The sequence below is a fragment of the Macaca thibetana genome, chromosome 8, assembly GCF_024542745.1.
Source record: "Macaca thibetana thibetana isolate TM-01 chromosome 8, ASM2454274v1, whole genome shotgun sequence".
Lineage (NCBI taxonomy): Eukaryota > Metazoa > Chordata > Mammalia > Primates > Cercopithecidae > Macaca > Macaca thibetana.
Window position 1 is genome coordinate 50,136,101 of NC_065585.1, and position 22,308 is coordinate 50,158,408.

Here is a 22,308-nt window from a genome sequence, read left to right on the forward strand (position 1 = left end):
CCATCTCTGCTACAGAGTTCATGTATTCCTAACAATCTCATTGAAGTGCTTAAAACAAAGGCACAACAAAAGGATGCGGGCTCATAATAATAAAAATAATAAATAATAAATATATTATTTATTTAATATATTTGTTATATATTATATTAATATATTATGTGTGTGTATATATATGTTTTAAAAGACCAGTCCTCCCCTGAGGAGCTCAGAGTTCTAAAGTAAAATCCAATCTGTTGAATAATGATGGCACAAGTTGTAAATTTCTAGGATTCCACAAAATGGAGGGTTGAAGGAAGATAAAAAAATCTGCTGTAGTATTCCAGGAAGGGGTGTAAGAGACACAGGTAACCAATGGCTTGTGTCATGGTAATAAGAAATGTACTTCAAAGAAACCCTTATGAACGGTTCCTGATGCCTTTCGGTCTCTGTGTCACATCTCAAGATACCTAGCTTGGTGGGGGTCTCTCTCAGAGTGACTGTATGTTCGGCTTATATCATCTCGGTTACTCCTGACAGCAACGCTATGAGTTGGAGATTTTTTCTCCCATTTATGAAGAAGGAAACTGACCTCAAAGAAAAGTGTCAAGTCATTTACTCAAGATTGGATGGGAAAGTTGGGATTTTAGATCAGTCTGACCCTAAAAATCCTGCTATTTATTTACTTATTTATTTATTATTTATCCATTTATTTATTTTAGAGATGGAGTCTTGCTCTGTCGCCCAGGCTGGAGTGCAGTGGCACTATCTTGGCTCACTGCAAGCTCCGCCTCCCAGGTTCATGCCATTCTCCTGCCTCAGCCTCCCGAGTAGCTGGGACTACAGGTGCCCGCCACCATACCCCGCTAATTTTTTTTGTATTTTTAGTAGAGACGGGTTTCACTGTGTTAGCCAGGATGGTCTTGATCTCCTTACCTCGTGATCCGCCCGCCTCGGCCTCCCAAAGTGCTGGGATTACAGGCGTGAGCCACCAAGCCCGGCCAAAATCCTGCTATTTCTTTTTTTTTTTTTTTTTTGAGATGGACTCTTGCTCTGTCGCCCAGGCTGGAGTGCAGTGGCTGGATCTCAGCTCACTGCAAGCTCCGCCTCCTGGGTTTACGCCATTGTCCTGCCTCAGCCTCCCGAGTAGCTGGGACTACAGGCGCCCGCCACCTCGCCCGGCTAGTTTTTTGTATTTTTAGTAGAGACGGGGTTTCACCATGTTAGCCAGGATGGTCTCGATCTCCTGACCTTGTGATCCGCCCGTCTCGGCCTCCCAAAGTGCTGGGATTACAGGCTTGAGCCACCGCGCCCGGCCAATCCTGCTATTTCTATACTGTCATTCTGTGTCATTGTTACCAACTTTAATCACTACTTGCACGTTAACCTGACTCCCCTCTTACTTGAGCCTACACACTTGAACCTCAGAATTATCTTTGACCCTTCCAATAAACCATTTCAGCAATATTTATTGAGTACCTACTAAGAACTAGCTATTGAGGATAAAGAATGAATGAAATACAATTCCTGCCCTCACAGAACAGACAGATCATGTGGGGAATCAGTTGCTAAATCTTGTAAGGTTCACTTATTATACATCTATCCTCACTTCTCTTTTCTGACTGTTTTTCCCTGGTGCAAGCCCTCACTACCTTCGTTTGTCTCTGTTATTAGGATCACAGAAGAACTAATTACAGACTTGTGGGTAGAGTTAAGAATTCAAAAAAGTGGGCCGGGTGTGGTGGCTCACACCTGTAATCCCTGAACTTTGGGAGGCCAAGGCAGGAGGATTGCTTCAGCCCAGGAGCGAAAGACCAGCCTGGGCAACACAGCAAGACTCCATTTCTACAAAATATAAAAAATTAGCTGGGCATGGTGTCATGCACTTGTAGTCCCAGTTATTTGGTAGGCTGAGGTGGGAGGCTTCAGCCCAGGAGGTTGAGGCTACAGTGAGCTGTGATTGGGCCACTGCAGTCCAGCTTGGGTGACAGAGCAAGACCCTGTCTCAAAAAAAAAAAAAAAAAGTAATAGTGAGACACCCAGAAAATACTAGCAGTGGGAAACCATGGCCATGCCACGGGCCAAAGTGCTCCTGGAGCCCATAGTGAGCTGGAGACGTGCAAAAGCTGGTGCCCTTAGGAGTTACAGTCATGAAGGGAGGCAGCTCAGAAACTCAGCTTCTCTCTCCTCTTGCCGTCTGATCAGCTGGCATCCTCCTCTGCTCAAACTCAATCAGAAGTCCCCCAGCCAGGAAGCCAGGTCTGCAGAGGTCAGCCTCTTCAGGCAGAGAAGTCAGGGAATGGATCAGGCAACGTAGATGGAAAACAACCAACACTCTCTCAACTCGTTCCTCAACAAATACACACGGAACGTGTAGCCTGTGACAGGCACAGTGGCTACAGTGGCAAGCAGAATAGAGCTCCTTCTTTCCTTTCGGGAGGTTACAGCTTGGAGGAGACCACTGGAAGAAACCCAATAAAGCACTAATTATCCCAATTTAGACAGCATGAATGTAATTAATGCCAGTGAATTGCACACTTAAAAATGGTTAAAATCACAAATTTTATGTTCTATGTATTTTACCACAATAAAAAACTCAGTAGCTAGAGAGTTTGGAAGGAAGCAAGAGAGTGTGGCATTGAGGAAGCCCAGGGAAAATAATTTTGCAGGAGAAAGGAGCTAAGGATGTTAAGAAAGGTGAACAAGAACTCCTTAGCCAGAACTCGCCAATGGAAAGATGGTAGTGAAGCCAGACATAAAGCGGTGAAGGGTAAGAGAAAGAAGAAAAAATGTGGCTGAGTTTCTGTTATGACAAGTCCTACCCAGTAGGGCCCTGAAATAGCATTTTAGACTTGTCTCTAAATTCTCCTCTGTCTCCTTTTGCTCCTCTCAGTATACCTACTCAGTGCTGAGCCAGATTGGACCACAAATAGCTCCATTGCTTTCCTGTCTCTGTGTCCTTACTTATATATTTTGCTATCCCAGGAACACCCTCTCCATGACATAAGTCACTCCTTTATCGGTGTTCTGATGGCACTTAATACATATCTCTATTAGAGCCTTTGTCATATTTTATTGTAATTTTTTGTTTTCCTTCAGAGGGACTCTTCTGGCTCATCTGCCCAACATCTCTTCCTCCACGGCCCCGCCTTCCTTTGGTATCAGGTGCACCCTGTAGTTAGAGAATTGCCCCTCCTTCATTCACTGTGGATCTGCTATGGCTTCTGAATACGACTCCAGGGCCCTCTGGCTATAACTGTAGGCACATGACCCAAGCCAGGCCTACAAGCATCTCTTCTCAGGGTCCTATACATGAAAGGTGAAAAGATCTCTCTTTCTTTGGTTCTAACAGCTGAGATGATGTAAGCCAGAAGTTGTCTGTGGCCAATTTCCACACAATGCCTTCAAACCACTACTACATAGAGGAAGTCCAATTGTAAAGGGAGAAAAAATAGGAGACCTAAGCAACAATCACATTATTTGAGTTCCCGGATCCACTTATGCCTGACACCACCTCCCCTCCTGGACTTGTCAATTGTATGTGCCAACCAGGTGCCTTTTATGCTTAAGCCAGCAGGGTCTCGACAAATACATGTGTTGTATTCCCTACTAGTCTCTAAGTACTCTATGGTTGCAGAGACTTTGCATCCCAGCACCTAGCATAACAGGTACTCAATAATGTTAAGTAACGGTTGAAATCTTAACAGTCATCTAGATCCAATTCAAATTTCATTTACTAAAGAAAGTTTTACTGAACCCTCAAACAAGATCACTCAAATGTCTGTGATTCCTGGTAGCACTTTATAGATTCTGCTTCTTATTTTAATTGTTTGTGTTCTTGGGCCTCTCTCCCTATCAAATGATACATAAGTTGGATGCAAGGCTTAAGTCGGCATAGTAGGTGTTCACTAAAAGTTAACTGTTCTAAATTGAACTTGTATGTGTTAGTTTTTGTACAGAGGAAAAAAACAGACAGGTGAGACTCATTTCTGCTCTTGAGGGCTCATAGCATGTGTTCAACAAATAATGTTGTGACTTGCCTTGGCCTGAATAGAAAATGAATAATAGAGAAGAAAGAAAGTAACATATATATTCTTTATGGAGAAACAAAGCTCTAGATTGACAGCAAAAGATATTTTTATCAGGAAGTGTCCAAAGAATGGGGAACAAGATCAGAAACATTTTATAAGTAGATCAGGAACCAAATATTCTGGAAATATAAAACCATTCATAAATAAAGTCAGAGGCAGCATTCCACTGAACATAATTTAACAACTACCATAAAAGTCACTAAATCTTTTTTTTTCATTGTCTTCAAACTTCTTTCCAACTAAATAAGTGCAGGTTAATTTGATCCTCTGTGTGTCTAATCCTGGGTGAACACAATGGCTGTAAAATGCTCTGCTTCTCCAAAGAATGTTCCATGAAGCTTACAATGTTCTAGCTGTTCTAGCTCTCTGTTAAATATGGTGGAGAACTTTGTTCAACTTGGAGGACCCCAAGGCTCCTCACATAGAAATCTGCAATCTATAGATGCTCTGGGAATATCTGTGAATGACTCAAACCAAATGTTTTCCTCCAATGCATGATTGTATCCAACTTCCCCACACTATTTCCTCTTTAGCCTGCTTCAGAGGTTTAAGAGTCCAGCCCTGGACAGCCACATTGAAGCAGAAGTTTATGCAAGAGTCCAGAAATCTTAGTCTAGTTTTTGGATAATCTTGGGGGGATTCAGGCAAAAAATACCTGGGCAAAAAATACCAAAAGTGATGATACCATCTTAGCAGTAATGACATTGTTCAATATCCTCAGTCACCTGGAAGCTTTCCTGTTGCAATTAACATATGGACAGGCCAATTTGTTGGCCTCTAAGCAGAATGTCATTGAAATATAGCATTGTCAAGGTGAGGCACCAAAGGTTCAGGGCCTGGTGCTCAACTCTTCTGGATTCAACTAACTATCTCGAGGTGGGGATGATGAAGCTCTGGGAAGCAGAGTCACACTCCTCCAAAAGATTTCCCAGGGGGTAGAAATTCAAACAGAAATTCAGTCCTTCTGTTCTAATAAAATAAATACAGAACTTTATCCACAAAAAGATAAGGAGGGCCAGGCACAGTGGCTCACTCCTGTAATCCCAGCACTGTGGGAGGCCAAGTGGGGAGGATCACTTGAGTTCAGGAGTTCAAGACCAACCTGGGCAACATAGCGAGACCTCGACCCTACTAAAAAGTTTTTAAAAATTAGCCACACATGGTGGTGCTCCTGGAGTCCCAGTTACTCTGGAGGCTGAGATGGGAAGATCACTTGGGCCTGGGAAATCAAGACTACGGTGAGCCATGATTGTGTCACTGTACTCCACCCTGGGAGACAGAGCGAGACTCCGTCTCAAAAAAAAAAAAAAAAAAGTAAAGGGGAAGGGGAAGCAATTTGGAGACAGGGCCTCACTCTGTTGCCCAAGCTGGAGTGCAGTGGCGCAATCTTGGCTTGTTGCAACCTCTGCCTCATGGGTTCAAGCCATTCTTGTGCCTCAGCCTCCCTAAGTAGCTGGGAGTACAGATGTGTGCCTCCACCCCTGAACAATTTTTGTAATTTTAGTAGTGACAGGGTTTCACCATGTTGGCCAGGCTGGTCTCCAGCTCCTCACCTCAAGCGATCTGACTGCCTCAGCCTCTCAAAGTGCTGAGATTACAGGTATGAGCCACCACACCCAGCCTGAATTGTTGGTTTTTTTTTTTTTTTGCTTACTATGTTACAGTTTTTTACATAGTTTGAAATTTTTTTACAGTAAGCATATTTTACTTTTAGATTAAAATATGCATTTTTGCATATCTCATCTGATTCTAATAAAAAGATTAGAATATGCATTTTTAATTATTGCAAATAATTCATTCAGGACACTAATTTTTGGTTCTATGAGGGTAGGGGCCAAGTTTCGTTTTCCCTTCCCGCTGTATCTCTAGCATGTATCATAGTGTCTAAGACATTGTAGCTGCTGAATAAGTATTTCTGAATGAATGTTCAAATAGGCTTTCATTTTTTATTTTTAATTTTTATTATTTTTTTTTTATTGAGATGGGATCTTGCTCTGTCGCCCAGGCTGGAGGTGCAGTGACGCGATCTTGGCTCACTGCAAGCTCCGCCTCCCAGATTCACGCCATTCTCCTGCCTCAGCCTCCTGAGTAGCTGGGACTACAGGCGCCCGCCACCACGCCTGGCTAATTTTTTATATTTTTAGTAGAGACGGGGTTTCACCATGTTGGCCAGGATGGTCTTGATCTCCTGACCTCGTGATACAGGGTTTCATTCCCGTCACCCAGGCTGGAGTGCAATGGTACAGTCTCGGGTCATTGCAACCTCTGCCTCCCAGACTCAAGTGATTCTCCTGCCTTAGCCTCCAGAGTAGCTGCGACTATAGGTATGCACCACCACACCCAGCTAATTATTGTATTTTTTGTAGAGACAGGGTTTCGGCATGTTGCCCAGGCTGGTCTTGAATTCCTGAGCTTAAGTGATCCATCTACCTCAGCCTCTCAAAGTTCTGGTATTACCGTGCCCAGCTAAGCTTCTTTAAAAAAACAACAACAACAACAAATATATATATAGAGAGAGAGAGAGAGAGCCAGGTCTCACTATGTTGTCCAGGTTGATCTCCAATGCCTGGCCTCAAGTGATCCTCCCCCATCGGCCTGTCAAAGTGCTGGGATTACAGGTATGAGCCACCACATCTGGCCCCCAAATAAGCTTCTTGATTCCTGTCAGTATCTTCTAATTCAAAAAGTGGTCATGGTCATATAAATCAGCAAGAGGCTGACTAGGTTATAGAATATTAGTGTCTGTAGACACAATGTAGTCCAAAATTTTTCAACTCACAGATAGCGCCTATTAGTAGTTTGCAAAATCAAGGTAGAAAGTTATGACTAGCATTTTAAAAAATAAGTAGAATGGGCCCAGTGTGGTGGCTCACGCCTGTAATCCCAGCACTTTGGGAGACCGAGGCAGGTGGATCACCTAAGGTCAGGAGTTCGAGACCAGCCTGGCCAATATGGCAAAACCCTGTCTCTACTGAAAATATAAAAATTAGCTGGGTATGATGGCATGCACCTGTAAACCCAGCTACTTCGGAGGCTGAGACGGGAGAATTGCTTGAACCCAGGAGGTGGACGTTGCAGTGAGCCAAGATGGCACCACTGCACTCCAGCCTGGGTAACAGAGCAAGATTCCATCTCAAAAAAAAAAAAAAAAAAAAAGAAGCCAGGCGCGGTGGCTCATGCCTGTAATCCCAACACTTTAGGAGGCCAAGGTGGGCAGATCACGAGGTCAAGAGACCGAGACCATCCTGGCCAACATGATGAAACCCCATCTCTACTAAAAACACAAAAATTAGCTGGGTGTGGTGGCACGCACCTGTAGTCCCAGCTACTTGGGAAGCTGAGGCAGGAGAATCGCTTGAACCAGGGAGGTGGAGGTTGCAGTGAGCCAAGATCGTGCCACTGCACTCCAGCCTAGTGACAGAGTGAGACTCTGTCTCCAAAAAAAAAAGTAGAATGAAATTTAGTAGAAAAATACTGGAGTACGTTTAATAAGGGTATTGTTTTATGACATTTTGTGTCTGTTTTACACACACACAAACACACATATACATTGTGTGGCGGTGTAAAATATATTTCTTAACTGGATTGTGGTCAAGAAGTCTGAAAACCACTGATCTAATTTCTCACACACACACACACACACACACACACACACACACACACACACACCCTGCTCGCCAACCATAACAAACCCAACCAAACCTTCAATTCCCCAAAACACCCTGCTGTTTTATAATCTATAAGACTTGGCATTTATTGCTTCCTTTACCAGGAATAAACTTGCCTTCCTTTTCTACCTGCAAGTCCCTGGTTTACCCTTCAAGATGCTGCTTCAAGATGCTGCTCATGTGGGCTTCTGAGAGCAGGGGCTCTGTGGTCCTCACCTTGATGTTGCTAGGGCCCCACACCATGTCTGTAGCACTCAATACATGATTGCTAAATAATTACAGGGAAAAGCTCTTAGAAAGAACAAGGCAGCTCTTTACGTAATGAAATAGAATGGCACCCAACTTTCAGTAGTAGGTGGGGAAAAAAAGTTACCATACAGTATCCTTAACATGCTGTCATTGCGTGTGTGTGTGTGTGTGTGTGCATTTGATTGCAGAGAATAACTTTAGAAGAATACAAAGGAAACGGGTAACAATGGTTGTCCTCTGGGGACAAGGATAGAAGGGAGACTAATATTTCACTGAATGCCTCTTGATTTTTGTGCTTTGTGCACGGGTCATCCGTCATTAAAATTAATTAATAAATATTCCTCCAAAATATTTTATATGCAAAGAATATAAGAAAGACAAGATTTATGCCTTCCAAATATTCCTTAATATAGAAAGGCATAATTGTTTTTCTCAAGTAATTTTTTAAAAAGAGTATTTTCTGTGAAGCTTAAGGTAAATCTAGTCTTTCTCTGATTGACAGCAAGGAGAAGCTGCATTCCCTGTAACTCAAGAGCAGCCCAGGTGTAAGAGGGAGATGAGATTAAACAGCATATCATTTTCTAAGGAATAAGAAAACTTCAATCTTTATGGAAAACCGCAGATCTTCAGGGAGGTCTGACTAATGAACACTCAGTAGCTGTCAAAGAAGGCAATTGTAACAAAGGACAATCTAAGCTAATTTTGTAACTGTTTAGAGAACAACGTTCTTCCGCCAGACCTCTGGCTAGGCTCTCCAAATTCCTCACCTCATTAAAATATTCTTTTCTATAAGCCTAATTGTCAGAACTGAAAGAACCCTTATTACAGACCTGGGTTCCTATGGCAACAGTAAATAAATGCCACATTATCTAAAGCATTGAGAAAAATAATATACACTAATAATAGGTAGCCCTGTGATTCCTTTTAATAAGACAGCTAATTGAGAGCCAGCTATTCCTACATGTTGGAACAAGAATGGCTGTGGAGATCTTCAGACTTTTTAAAACCCAGTAAAATGTCCTCTATTAAAGTCACTGAAATGATACTGAGTCAAAAATATGTTCATGGCTACTTTAGGGACATCATCGTGATGTTCTAAGCGTATCTGCTAGTGGAAGAAAAAATCATTTTTCCTTTTTACATTAAATACTCAAAGTCTGTCTCTTATATTCTGTGTGTGTGTGTGTGTGTGTGTGTGTGTGTGTGTGTCTTTATTCTTGCTTAAGTGCCTGCTGAAATCCTGGCAGGGTGAGGTTGGCCCCAGGCCATTGCCTGCACCGTGGCTTCACAAGCCAGCCGGAAAACACAGGTTGCTCTCCCCATTCTACCGCATCTGTCACATTCCTCTCCACAGAATGAAGGATAAACTCCAAACAGGAGGACCCTGAGATGAGACCTTTCCATTTCATATTTTCTGAACATAAGTTCTTTTCCAAAATCACCTCTTTCCTTGACTTATGGTGGCAAGTGACATAACCCTTTGTAGTAGTCAGCTCAGGCTGCCATAACAAAACACCAGCTACTGGGGCTTAAACAACAGAAATTTATTTTCTCACAGTTCTGGAGGCTGGAGGTCCAAGATCAAGGTGCTGATTTCTCCTGAGGCCTCTCTCCTTGGCTTTCGGGGAACCATCTTCTCCCTGCGTCTTCACGTGTTCTTCCTTCTGTACCTGTTGGTGTCCTACTCTCTTCTTAGAATGACGCAGCCATGTTAGATGAGGGCCCACCCTAATGATGTCATTTTAGCTTACTTACCTCTATGAAGACCCTATCTCCAAATCCAGCCACATCATGAGGTACTGGTGGTTAAGACTTCGACTTATGAATTGGGGGGCGGTGGTGGGGGCACAATTCAACCCAAACAGCCTTTCTACTTTCTCTGCACGGTGAGCAGACATTGTATTTACCAGCCCAGGTCACTGGAACCCAGGCTCCATCACTGCAAGATCAACTATCCAATTATCTAATTCTATTTAGATAAGAGGCAATAATGATTATCCCCTAGGTAACAAAGAGAAATGAAGAATTCTCATTCAGATGTCCCATTTTAATACTTATGTGTCAGTTAAATACATGAAAATGTTGTTATAGACAACCCAACAGCAATAAGAGACTCAGGTATAAGTTATGGAGGGCGTGATTAATTTTGAGGGTATAAGGAAAGTATCTTAGAGAAGATGTGTGATTCTTGACCTCGTTCCTGGGCATAGAAGGGGCGGAAGGAGAGAGGGCATTTCCGGAAAAAGAGAGTAGCATTTAATTCATTGTACTAAGCTGGTTGTTGTGTCTGTCAGGAGACCCTGGAGGCTTGGGATTGCTATATTGAATCCACAGTGCCTGACCCAGGGTGAGTTTAACTTAACGTGATACATTAATGTCATGCACTATTTTGACTATCTAGGAAGAAAGAGCTTAAAGGGAATAAGTGGCCGGGTGCAGTGGCTCACGCCTGTAATCCAGCACTTTGGGAGGCTGAGGTGGATGGATCACCAGAGGTCAGGAGTTTGAGACCAACCTGACCAATATGGTGAAACCCTGTCTCTACTAAAAGTACAAAAATTATCTGGGCATGGTGGCATGCACCTGTAGTCCCAGCTACTTGGGAGGCTGAGACAGGAGAATTGCTTGAACCCAGGAGGTGGAGGTTGCAGTGAGCGCTCCAGCCCGGGCGACAGAGTGAGACTCCGTCTCAAAAAAAGGGAGTAAGCAATGTAGCCTGGAACACTGAGGGAAGTCAGGGCCAGCCAAATTTGAGAGTAGACTTGGTAACTGAAACTGGAATGGTGGATGAGTTATTGAAGGCAAGGATATACTGAGCAAGCCACTGCCCTGTTTAAAACCCTGAATTGGTTTCTCAGTGCTTTTAGAATAAAGTTGGCCATTTTTTTTTCAAGTTTTATTTTATTTTTAAAGATGGGGGCTCAAATTTCTGGCCTCAAGCAATCCTCCTGCCTCAGCCTCTCAAGTAGCTAGGATTACAGGTGCAAGCCACCATGCCTGGCTCAAATTTTATTTTTAATTGTGGTTACAAACACTTAACACTAACCATTTTAAAGTGTGTAATTCAGGAATGTTAAGTATATGCATGTTATTGTGCAAGAGATCTTTAGAATTTTTTCATTTTGCAAAACAAAACTCTATGCCCATTAAACACTAATTGCCCCTCCTTCCTCCCAGCCCTTAGCAACTACCTTTCTACTTTCTGTTTCTATCATTCTAACTCCTTTAGATACCTCATATGAGTGGAGCCACAGTATTTGTACTTTTATTAATTTTTATCACTTAGCACAATATTCTTGATGTTCATCTGTTTTGTAGCATGTGACAGGTTCTCCTTTTAAAGGCTGCATAATATTCCACTGTATGTATAGCTCACATTTTGTTTATCCATTCACCTGTCAATGGACAATTGGATTGTTTCCACCTCTTGGCTATTATGAATAATGCTGCAATGAACATGGATCTCTTTGAGATCCTGCTTTGAATCCTTTTGGATATATACCCAGAAGTGGAATTGTACTACTTTTTAACTTTTTTGAGGAAGCTTCATGCTGGTTTCCATAGCGGCTGCATCATTTTACACAGAATAAGGGTCCATAGTGTTTTTTTGTCTTGTCTTGTTTGGTTTGTTTGGTTTGGTTTTTTGAGACAGGGTCTCCACCCAGGCTGGGGTGCAGTGGCATCATGATAGCCCACTGTAACTTCAATTTCCTGAGCTCAAGTGATCCTCCTGCCTTGGCCTCCCTAGTAGCTAGGACTACAGGTACATGCCATCATGCCTAGCTAATTTGTTAATTTTTGTAGAGACAGAGTCTCACTGTGTTGTCCAGGCTGCTCTTGAACTCCTGACCTCAAGCAATCATTCCACCTTGGCTTCCAAAGTGCTGGAATTATAGGCATGAGCCACCGAAGTCTATCTTTTTTTTTTTTTTTTTTTCAAGATGGAGTTGCACTCTTGACATAATCTCGGCTCACTGCAACTTCTGCCTCCCAGGTTGAAGCGATTCTCCTGCCTCAGCCTCCCTAGTAGCTGGGATTACAGGCGCCAGCCACCATGCCCAGCTAATTTTTGTATTTTTAGAAGAGATGGGGTTTCACCGTGTTGGCCAGGTTGGTCTCAAACTCCTGACCTCAGGTGATCCGCTCACCTCAGCCTCCCAAAGTGCTGGGGTTACAGGTGTGAGCCACCACGCCCAGGCCATCATTTTTAACATGGCTTTCAAGGCCCTGAATGACTGGAAGCTCCCAGAGGCCAGTAGACCCACACATTGGTCATTTCTAACCATGAACCACTGGCTCAAGAAAACCACACGGCCAAGCCCAACATAAATGGGGCAGGGAAACATATTCTTCCCATAGAGCACAGGGCAGGGGAAAGAGTGAGTGTTTGAATAGAATCTGACCTACACTTTCTCCTCCTACCCTTTACTCTCCCAAATTTGCCTCACTACTCCTACTCATCATAAACATCTCAACTTAAACATCCCTTTCCCAGAAGACCTTCTCCCCTTCCCACATGAATTTGGCTCCCACTATTTGCCTCAACATGTATTTTTCCTTTTATGAAACTTAATGTGTTGATAGTTATTTATATAACTTCTCTATCTCCTCCAATATCAACGACTGTTGTATGTAAAAATAGTGATTTATAACAATAATCATGTTTTAGTGGCTAAAAACAACTACTGTGTATTCTTTCTCGTTATTTTTGTGGGCTGGATGGGCACTTCTTCAGCTTGTCTTACCTGGGCTTACTCATGTAATTGCAGTCAGATGATGGCAAGAACAGCTGGATGGTCCAAGCTGACCTCACTCAAATGATTGGCAGTCAGTGCTGATTGATGGCTGGGATGCATTAGCTCTCCTTCTCCATGCCCACTTATCCTCCAGGAGGTTACAGCAACATCCATCCCTACATGGTGGTCTCAGGGCAGTGTTTCAAGAAAGCATAAGTAGAAACTGCAAGTCTAGACTTGAAAGTTGTTCAACATCACTTCTGCCACATTCTATTGGTCACATCAAGTCACAAGGCCAACCTAGCTTAGGAAGTGAAGAAAGAGATTAAACCCCTTACTGGGAAAGACAGCAAAATCATACTGTAAAGGGCATGCTTAAGGAATGGGCGGAATTGTTCCTCCCAACACATATGTTGAAGTCCTAACTTTTGGTGCCTCCGGATGTGACTGTATTTGGAGATAGGGTCTTTGAAGAGGTAAATAGGTTCAAAATGAGCCTGTTAGAGTGGGCATAATCCAACATGACTGGTATCCTTATAAGAAGAGGAGATGAGGTTGCTGACAGGTACAGAGGGAAGACGATGTGAAGACAAAGGAGAGGATGGCCGTCTCTAATCCTCAGAAAAGAGGCTCCAGAAGAAACCAGCCCTTCAAACACCTTGATCTTGGACTTCTAACCTCCAGGATTGTGAGCAAATAGGTTTCTGTTGTTTAAGTTATGCAGTTTGTGGTATTTTGTCACAGCAACCCTAGCAAACTAATACACTTACAGAGGCAGGAGGAATTATCTCAACCGCCTTTGCAAACAATCCGCCACACCCCTAAGACCTTAAACTCCTTGTGGTTTGGGGTTCTGTTTTTCTTGTACATCACTGGCATTCAGCAAATATTGCCCATTATTAGGCCTGTTTTTTACGGCAAGAGAAGAAAGAGAAGCCAGAGAAGATGGTAAAGGATCACAGAATTATGAGCGAACCAAAAGAATGTTTGTGTCGTGAACATCAAAGGAAGAGAGAATCTTGGGAATAGATCTTTAGATACCTCAAGGAGGACAGAAACTGAGAAATGGCCACTGGATTTGACAATTATTAATTGACACACCAAACAATTCACAACATGGGAAAGACTGGGATTGGCTGAAGGGAAGAAGAGTGTCAACCAAGGGGCACTTTAAATTCTTACCACATTTTACCATAAGAATATAGACCTATATGTAAACTTTTTTAACATGTCTTTTTTTTTTTTTTTTTTTTTTTTTTTGAGATGGAGTCTTGCTCTGTCATCCAGGCTGGAGTGCAGTGGCACGATCTTGGCTCACTAGAACCTCCACCTCCCAGGTTCATGGGATTCTCTTGCCTCAGCTTACCGAGTAGCTGGGACTACAGGCACACACCATCACACCCAGCTGATTTTTGTATTTTTAGTAGAGATGGGGTTTCACCACGTTGGCCTGGCTGGTCTCAAACTGCTGACCTCAGGTGATCCGCCCCCTTGGCCTCCCAAAGTGCTGGGATTACAGGTGTGAACCACTGTGCCCGGCCACATGTCATATTTTTAAAGACAGTTGAAATTTTCTCTGGGCCCACGTATCCTACCTTCTGTAAGTGCCCACTTCTAATAGTTTACTGTACACCCTCATACATTGCTGGGTAGTACAAAATGGTACAACCCCTTTGGAGGGCAATTTGGCAAAAGCCATCAAATTACAACTGTAATAAATTTTATGTTAATAAAGTTGTTTTTAAAAACTTCAAATGTATAAACCCTTTAGTTATACTCACATACATGCAAAATGACACTATGTATAAGAATATTCACTGCAGCTTTATTTGTTATAGGAAATGTTTGGAAATAATCCAAATGTCTTCCAATAAAGAATGGTTAAATAAACTGTGCTACAGCCACACAATGAAATCTCGTGCTGCTTTAAAAAAAAAAAAAAGGAAAATTAAAAAAAAAAAAAGAATGAGGAAGCTCTCCTTGTACTGATATGGAAAGATTTCCAAGATAGATTAAGAGAAAAAAACAAGGCACAGAGCAGTTATATGCTCCGTTTATGTAAGCAAGAAGGTAAAAGAAGGAAATATATTTAATTTGCTTATATTTCCGTAAAGAATCTCTGGAATAATAAGAAACAAATAAAATTGATTATCTAGAGAAAAGGGAGTAGATAGGGACAGGTATGGGATTATTCTAGATTATGTTCTCATTTACATACATAAGCTGATTAGATTCATATAGCAAATCTGAGGCTATTATTATTATCCCCGTTTTACAGATGAAAATTAGAAACCGCTAAGTCACTGCCCCAGTTTACCAATTTAGACAGCTGGTACACATGGAGTCTGATTCTAGCCTACCTCTGCCTGACTCCAGAGTTCATGCTGCAGCATCACTCAAACTGTGGCCTGAGCAAACACAAGCCCCTGGTCTTCAGATTTATGATCTAAAGTAAATAACATCACAGGCAGAATAATGAAAAGTCATAGCCAAACATATTTTAAGGTGTTTATCAAATCAGGGAGCTGGAGATTGGAAGATATTTTTTATTAAGGGAGCTGCTTTTACTAGTGGTTTGTGTTTGTTTCTTTCTTGGTTTCCTGGCTTTTCAGATGTCTGTTTTGGAAGAAATCAGTGGAGGAGGGGAGGGAAAGATGATCTACTTTGTGTGTATATACAGTTCCCTTAGACAAGTTATTTTTTATAGAGGTTTCTGAAGTTTACAGTATACTGCTGTTTAGCTCCAGGACATGATGTCCAAGTAAGTGACTGGAAGTAGAGGGAGGAAAATAAAAGGTTAAGAAAAGTCCCTTCACAAATAAGCCTTCTGCTGTCACTGCTGTCAGGTCTCCTGCATAGGAAGGGCTTATTGTCTGAGCATAAATGGGGAAACCTGGAGTTATCTATCTGTGAGGAAGCTTTGGCATCCAGTTAAATTTCACTCTTTCAAACTTCCCTTGTGTGTCCTAGAGCTTTTCTTTACTAGTTGTCATGAGGAAGTCTCATTTGTCAAGCTGACCAACTGTCCATTTTTTCCCTGTCATGAGGAAATCCTTTCTTAAGCCAGATTTATTTTCTAAATGGAAATTTCCAGGCCTTGAATGCAGTAGCGGTTGCTCTGGGCAGTCCAGGTCCTAAAGTTCAGTTTTTCAACCACGTTTCCATGGCTGTTACTCACACACAAGACATGAGTGGTCCTTCAGAGGGGTTCCAGTTAGAGTTTTTGGGTGACAAGGATTTATTTTTATTTTTTATTTTTGGAAAGCTTTAATGAAAAGAGAGCAAGGAACTCAAGAACCCATCAGAGGAAGTGGAGTGTTCTCCCCTAGAATTACTCTCCTTTTGATTTCAGCTTTTCAGATGTAAATGGCACTCGTTTGCCACGATGTCAATTTGGTCCCAAACCCACAAGTCTTTTCCCAAATGGCAAAAATAGAGAAATAGAGAATGGTTGATTATCCCCAAGGCTGATGATTGCTGTCCCACCACAGTGACCTACAATGACAGGACCACACAAAATTGTTGCCCTAATTCCAAACCACTCTATGAATGTGTTGTACTTGTCTTTCAGCAAAGTAGACCTCTCAGCTTGCTCCACAGTCACTCAGGACTCCTGGCATGACTAGACCAAGTCATCATTTTGTTCTGGAGGCCAACCCTCTCCTTGACTCATAACAACTAATAGAAGAATGAATCTTAGCCACAACACTGATGAAGTTTTTTACATTAAAACTTTTGGCCAGGCGTGGTGGCTCACACCTGTAATCCCAGCATTCTGAGAAGCCAAGACAGGCAGATTGCATGAGCCCAGCAGTTCAAGACCACCCTGGGCAACACAGTGAAAGCCTATCTCTACAAAATAATAAAATAACAAATTATTTGGGAGATGGTGCGCACCTGTAGTCCCAGCTACTCAGGAGGCTGATGTGGGAGGATCGCTTGAGTACAGGAGGTTGAGGCTGCAGTGAGCCATGATCATGCTACTGCACTCCAGCTTGGGTAACAGAGAGAGGCCATTGTGATGTGCAACACGTGAAAGAGAATTATCACTCTCTTAGCAAAGGAATAGGTAAAATCCGCAAAAGCCCAAGTCACTGTCAACATTAAAATAAGAATCTGAATTTATTGGCTGGTAAAAGTTTATTGACTGAGTGAAAGTGCCTCATCATTTTCAGTCAGACCCCTCGTTCATTAGTTTGACCATTGATTCATTATTCGCTCATTCACATTTATTGAGTCAGGCATTGTACTAGGCACTGGGATTATAAAAGAGAACAGGATAAAAATAATCCCTGACCTCAAGGATCTGACAAGCCAGCCATTTGTTCCCTCCCCTCAACACTCTCACCAACTTTAAACTGCTCCTCCTCCCTGATCTTCATCCACAAAGCTGTAAGCAGAGGTACAATTCTGATCTATAGAAATGCTAATTGTCACTGGAAAAATTCCTTCAGTATATCAGCCTCGAATTTAAGGAATAATTAAGTCTAAAAATAACTTTCATTGTATAGTTTTCAAGTGGTTTTCTTATTTGTAAAAACAATTCATTTGAGCCTCACAATATATCTGGGCTGGGTAGAAATCACTGTTTCATTTTTTTCTCTTTTTTTTTTGAAAAACTTTATCGAGATATAATTCACATATCACACAATTCACTCATTTAAAATGTACAATTAAATGGTTTTCAGTATATGCAGAGTTTTAAATACAACCATCAGCACAATCAATTTTGGAACGTTTCATCAACCCAGAAAGAAACATGTACCCATTAGCTAACCTACTTTATGTCCTTAGATTTAGCTATTCTGTACATTTCATGTAAGTGAAATCATGAAATGTATGGTCTTTGTGTCTGGCTTCTTTCACTTAGCATCATATCTTTAAGGCACAGCCACGTTGTAGCACATGTCCATACTTCATTCCTTCTTACGGCTGAACAATATTCCCTTCTGTGGATATATCATATTTTGTTTATCCATTCATCAGCAGATGGTGTATTTAATTTTATAAGTGAAGAAACTAAAGTAATTAAGTGCTTGGGTTGGGACCATTCAAAGCCAGGTCCCCTGGCTCCCAATCAGGGCTCATTCTATTAAATCTACTAGGTCCTATAATTTTAAAGTGCATGTTCATTCCCACTGTCAAAATACATTTGCCTACAAATTTTTAAATAGGGAATGAAACTAAGAAATGCAAATGCAGTGCAGACTAAGCTGCTTTCTTGGTTTGCTGTTGTTATTTGAGAATTTTTCCCACTTTTGAGGGAAAAAAAAGAATTTCAAGAGAGAAAAATAATTCAATTAAAAATGGTTCTTTGTAAGACACAGTCCTCACTGTTGCCCCTGCTCGTTTATCTAATTCTATTTTTCTTTTCTCTGTTGTTCTGTGTATACAAGTCATGAGTCACCAGAATGGGCCTGTGGGAGCTGAGAGAGAAAGAGGGAAAATAAGTTCTTGATTAAAAAGTAGCACATCAGAGGTCAACAACCATCACAGTTCAGCTTCAGTTGCCAAAGTTGTCTCCAGGGATATTCCAAATTTAGAAAACCAATAAAGAAAGACATGGGGATGATAAGCACTGAATGCTGGATAGCTGTTACCTCCGGGTGACAAAGCAATGCATTCAGAGAAGGACACACATGGGGTTTAATGGTATCAGTAAAGTTTTATTTCTGAGGCTGAGTGGTGGATACACCAATGTTAGCAACAACCACACAGTTCAGCTTCAGTTGCCGAAGCATAGGCTCCAAAACCCACAGGCCATATGAAAATGCTGTGAAGTTCATCCTGATTCCTCTCCTCCATCTAATAGCTTTATACACACTTAGATGAGACCTTTGAGAGGTAGGGGAGAACCCTAGTGGAGGCTACTATAGTAAGGATAATAAAGTTGAATAAATTAACTTAGCATTGGAATTAAACACCAGCCTAGTAAGACAGGCTAAGAGGAGGAGGCTGATATAAACAAGAAAACATTGTTAGAACTTACTATGCAAAATGTTATCTTGAGGTCCCAATCTGATTAGTTTTTTGCAATTCATCTCTCGCTTCCTCTTTTTGTCTCCAGCTTTCCTCTCTTCATAGAAGCGGGTGGGGCTTCTTATTCCAGGACCCCAGTTCCCCTAAGCAGCCTAAAACTGGGCAGATCTATTAGCCAGGACTGTCTCTGTCAATAAAGGCTGCTCTTCCAATGCATTTTTCAGTGTGCTAAGACGTAATTCTAAACATCCTCTGATTCCCATACATGTTAGCTCCTATTCTAACATAATGCTCTGTTGTGGCTGGGAACATATTGAGTCCCACAAATGAGTACTTGTGGACAACGGACCTCTTTGGGGGAGGGAGCCCCAAGGGAGAGGAGGGAAGAGTGTTTATTCCATTAATGTGTATGTGTGTGTCCCCACCATAATTTCTGAAGGGACTGGAAGCAAGACCTCAAGGCAGCTAATAAAGTACTGGGGAGAACTACACCTCTGCTTTGGAGGGGGTTGGGTGACCAATGGCATCTGTAAGGGTGGATGAACCAAGTCAATAAAAGTTCTAAAATAATACACATGCTGTGTTATGGCTGCATTGGCTTAACAATTTTAAACTATATGTCTCTGGGGATATTCTAAATTTAGAAAACCCATAAAGAAAGACATGGGAATGATAAACACTGAATCCTGTATAGTTTGTACTTCTGGGGGACAAAGGAATGTGTTCAGGGAAGGACACACATGGGGAATCAAGTATATCAGTGAAGTTTGATTTCTGAAGCTGAGTGGTGGATACACCAATGTTAGCATCATCATAATGGTGTTATTTAAAAAAAAAAAAATCCCAGTTTTACTGACTACTAAACATTGATAGGTATAGTCCACATACACAAGAGCTCCTGTAGATGCTCAATTTTTAAATATATGTAGTGGCCAAATATGCATAATATAAAATTTACCATTTAACCACACTGGTGTTTTCTTAGTCCTAAGTCGCTCTCATGTGACAGGTAATAGGGCAATAGACTCATCATATCACAGAAACCAAATTAGCTCATATGCTATTTTTCTAGTATGTTTTGAAGTGACTAGAAAGAGCTTTCTCACAAAGAGAAAGCCTTCCTCATCTTTGAGGACCCTAAGGAAAAAGCAGAAAACCGAAAACCCGTGGAACTGCATTCTTTTATTAGACTTAGTGGTTTCAAGAACCTCTCAATTTTTCACTATATTAAGCTATTTAAGGAAATTGAGAGTTCAGATGAAAAATTTTGAAGTCATATCTCTTTTTTTTTGTTTTTTAATTTATTTATTATTATTATACTTTAAGTTGTAGGGTACATGTGCATAACGTGCAGGTTTGTTACATATGTATACTTGTGCCATGTTGCTGTGCTGCACCCATCAACTCGTCAGCACCCATCAACTCGTCATTTACATCAGGTATAACTCCCAATGCAATCCCTCCCCCCTCCCCCCTCCCCATGATAGGCCCCGGTGTGTGATGTTCCCCTTCCTGAGTCCGAGTGATCTCATTGTTCAGTTCCCACCTATGAGTGAGAACATGCGGTGTTTGGTTTTCTGTTCTTGTGATAGTTTGCTAAGAAGGATGGATTCCAGCTGCATCCATGTCCCTACAAAGAACTCAAACTCATCCTTTTTTATGGCTGCATAGTATTCCATGGTGTATATGTGCCACATTTTCTTAATCCAATCTGTCACTGATGGACATTTGGGTTGATTCCAAGTCTTTGCTATTGTGAATAGTGCTGCAATAAACATACGTGTGCATGTGTCTTTATAGCAGCATAATTTATAATCCTTTGGGTATATACCCATTAATGGGATGGCTGGGTCATATGGTACATCTAGTTCTAGATCCTTGAGGAATCGCCATACTGTTTTCCATAATGGTTGAACTAGTTTACAATCCCACCAACAGTGTAAAAGTGTTCCTATTTCTCCACATCCTCTCCAGCACCTGTTGTTTCCTGACTTTTTAATGATTGCCATTCTAACTGGTGTGAGATGGTATCTCATTGTGGTTTTGATTTGCATTTCTCTGATGGCCAGTGATGATGAGCATTTTTTCATGTGTCTGTTGGCTGTATGAATGTCTTCTTTTGAGAAATGTCTGTTCATATCCTTTGCCCACTTTTTGATGGGGTTGTTTGTTTTTTTCTTGTAAATTTGTTTGAGTTCTTTGTAGGTTCTGGATATTGAAGTCATATCTCTTTATGTTTAAAATGATTTCAGAAAGCTACCTCTAGACTGTATTTTTAATTTTGGTGACAATTGTCTCTCCAGGAAGCAAATGTCCTCAAGGACCTTCACATCTCAGGAGGAAACAGGTGTACCCGGATATAAAGCTGCAAAGGAAGGCCTGGCTGTGTGGTTAGCTGCAAACACCAAAAGAGAACAAACTGTGTCAAGATATTTATTAGGACAGTTGTTTTTATCAGGGCTCTACTTACAAACTTCTTAATGTTTTGAGTGGTCTGCCCTTAACCCTATTTTTTCCACAAAGCTTGTGATGCATGATTTTGCTGAACATGAGATTTTTTAAAAATAGAAAATTGTGTCGGGCGAGGTGGCTCACACCTATAATCCCAGCACTTTGGGAGGCTGAGGCAGGCAGTTCACGAGGTCAGGAGATTGAGACCATCCTGGTTAACACGGTGAAACCCCATCTCTACTAAAAATACAAAAAATTAGCCGGGCATGGTGGCACACATCTGTAGTCCCAGCTACTCCGGAGGCTGAGGCAGGAGAATCACTCGAAACCTGGGAGACAGAGGTTGCAGTGCACCAAGACTGCACCACTGCACTCCAGCCTGGGCGACAGAGTGAGACTCCATCTCAAAAAAGAAAAAAAGAAAATTGTACAAAATTGTATAAAAATATATTGTTGCAGGGTGCGGTGGCTCACACCTGTAATCCCAGCACTTTGGGAGTCCAAGGCAGGCAGATCACAAGGTCAGGCGTTTGAGACCAGCCTGGCCAACATGGTGAAACCCCGTCTCTACTAAAAATACAAAAATTAGCTAGGTATGGTGGCACATGCCTGTAATCCCAGCTACTTGGGAGGCTGAGGCAGGAGAATTGCTTGAACCTGGGAGGCGGAGGTTGCAGTGAGCTGAGATCACACCACTGACTGCACTCCAGCCTGGGCGAAAGAATGAGATTCTGTCTCAGGAAAAAAAAAAAAAAAAATATATATAAATATATATATATATATATATATATATACACACACATATATACACACACACACACACACATATATATATATAATTATTGTTTTTCTTTTCTACTACTTTCTGGGCTGATACTAACCCAGGGGTTATGCAAATCAAAATGGCCTAAATAATCAGGAAAATGCATCATTTTACACAATCTGATGTTCCAAACAAAGAGTCGCATAAGTAGAGTGGCATAATGATGTCATCAAGCACTAAATATTTTATATTATCTCCTCTGTTAGCCTCAGCACCTTGGCTTTCATCAGCAGCTTGTCCTCATGGTTACAGGTTGGCTGCCATAGCTCCAGTGCTCACACCGTCACACAGCTATGTTCAGAGGCAAAAAGAAGTTTTTGCTATAGTGTCTTTTT

At 41.7% G+C, this 22,308-nt stretch overlaps 1 protein-coding gene and 1 long non-coding RNA gene across 2 annotated transcripts in view; one reads left to right on the forward strand and one right to left on the reverse strand.

Annotated features, from left to right (window-relative positions):
• Positions 1-20,161, reverse strand: part of LOC126960861 (uncharacterized) — a 42,147-nt gene extending 21,986 nt beyond the window's left edge. Inside the window, exon 1 of the long non-coding RNA XR_007728125.1 lies at positions 12,730-20,161. This is a non-coding gene — a long non-coding RNA (uncharacterized LOC126960861). The remainder of the gene's footprint in view (positions 1-12,729) is intronic.
• The window catches only part of TP53INP1 (tumor protein p53 inducible nuclear protein 1), a 117,878-nt gene that overhangs the window by 38,219 nt on the left and 57,351 nt on the right, over positions 1-22,308 (forward strand). The gene's annotated exons all lie outside the window — the stretch shown is intronic.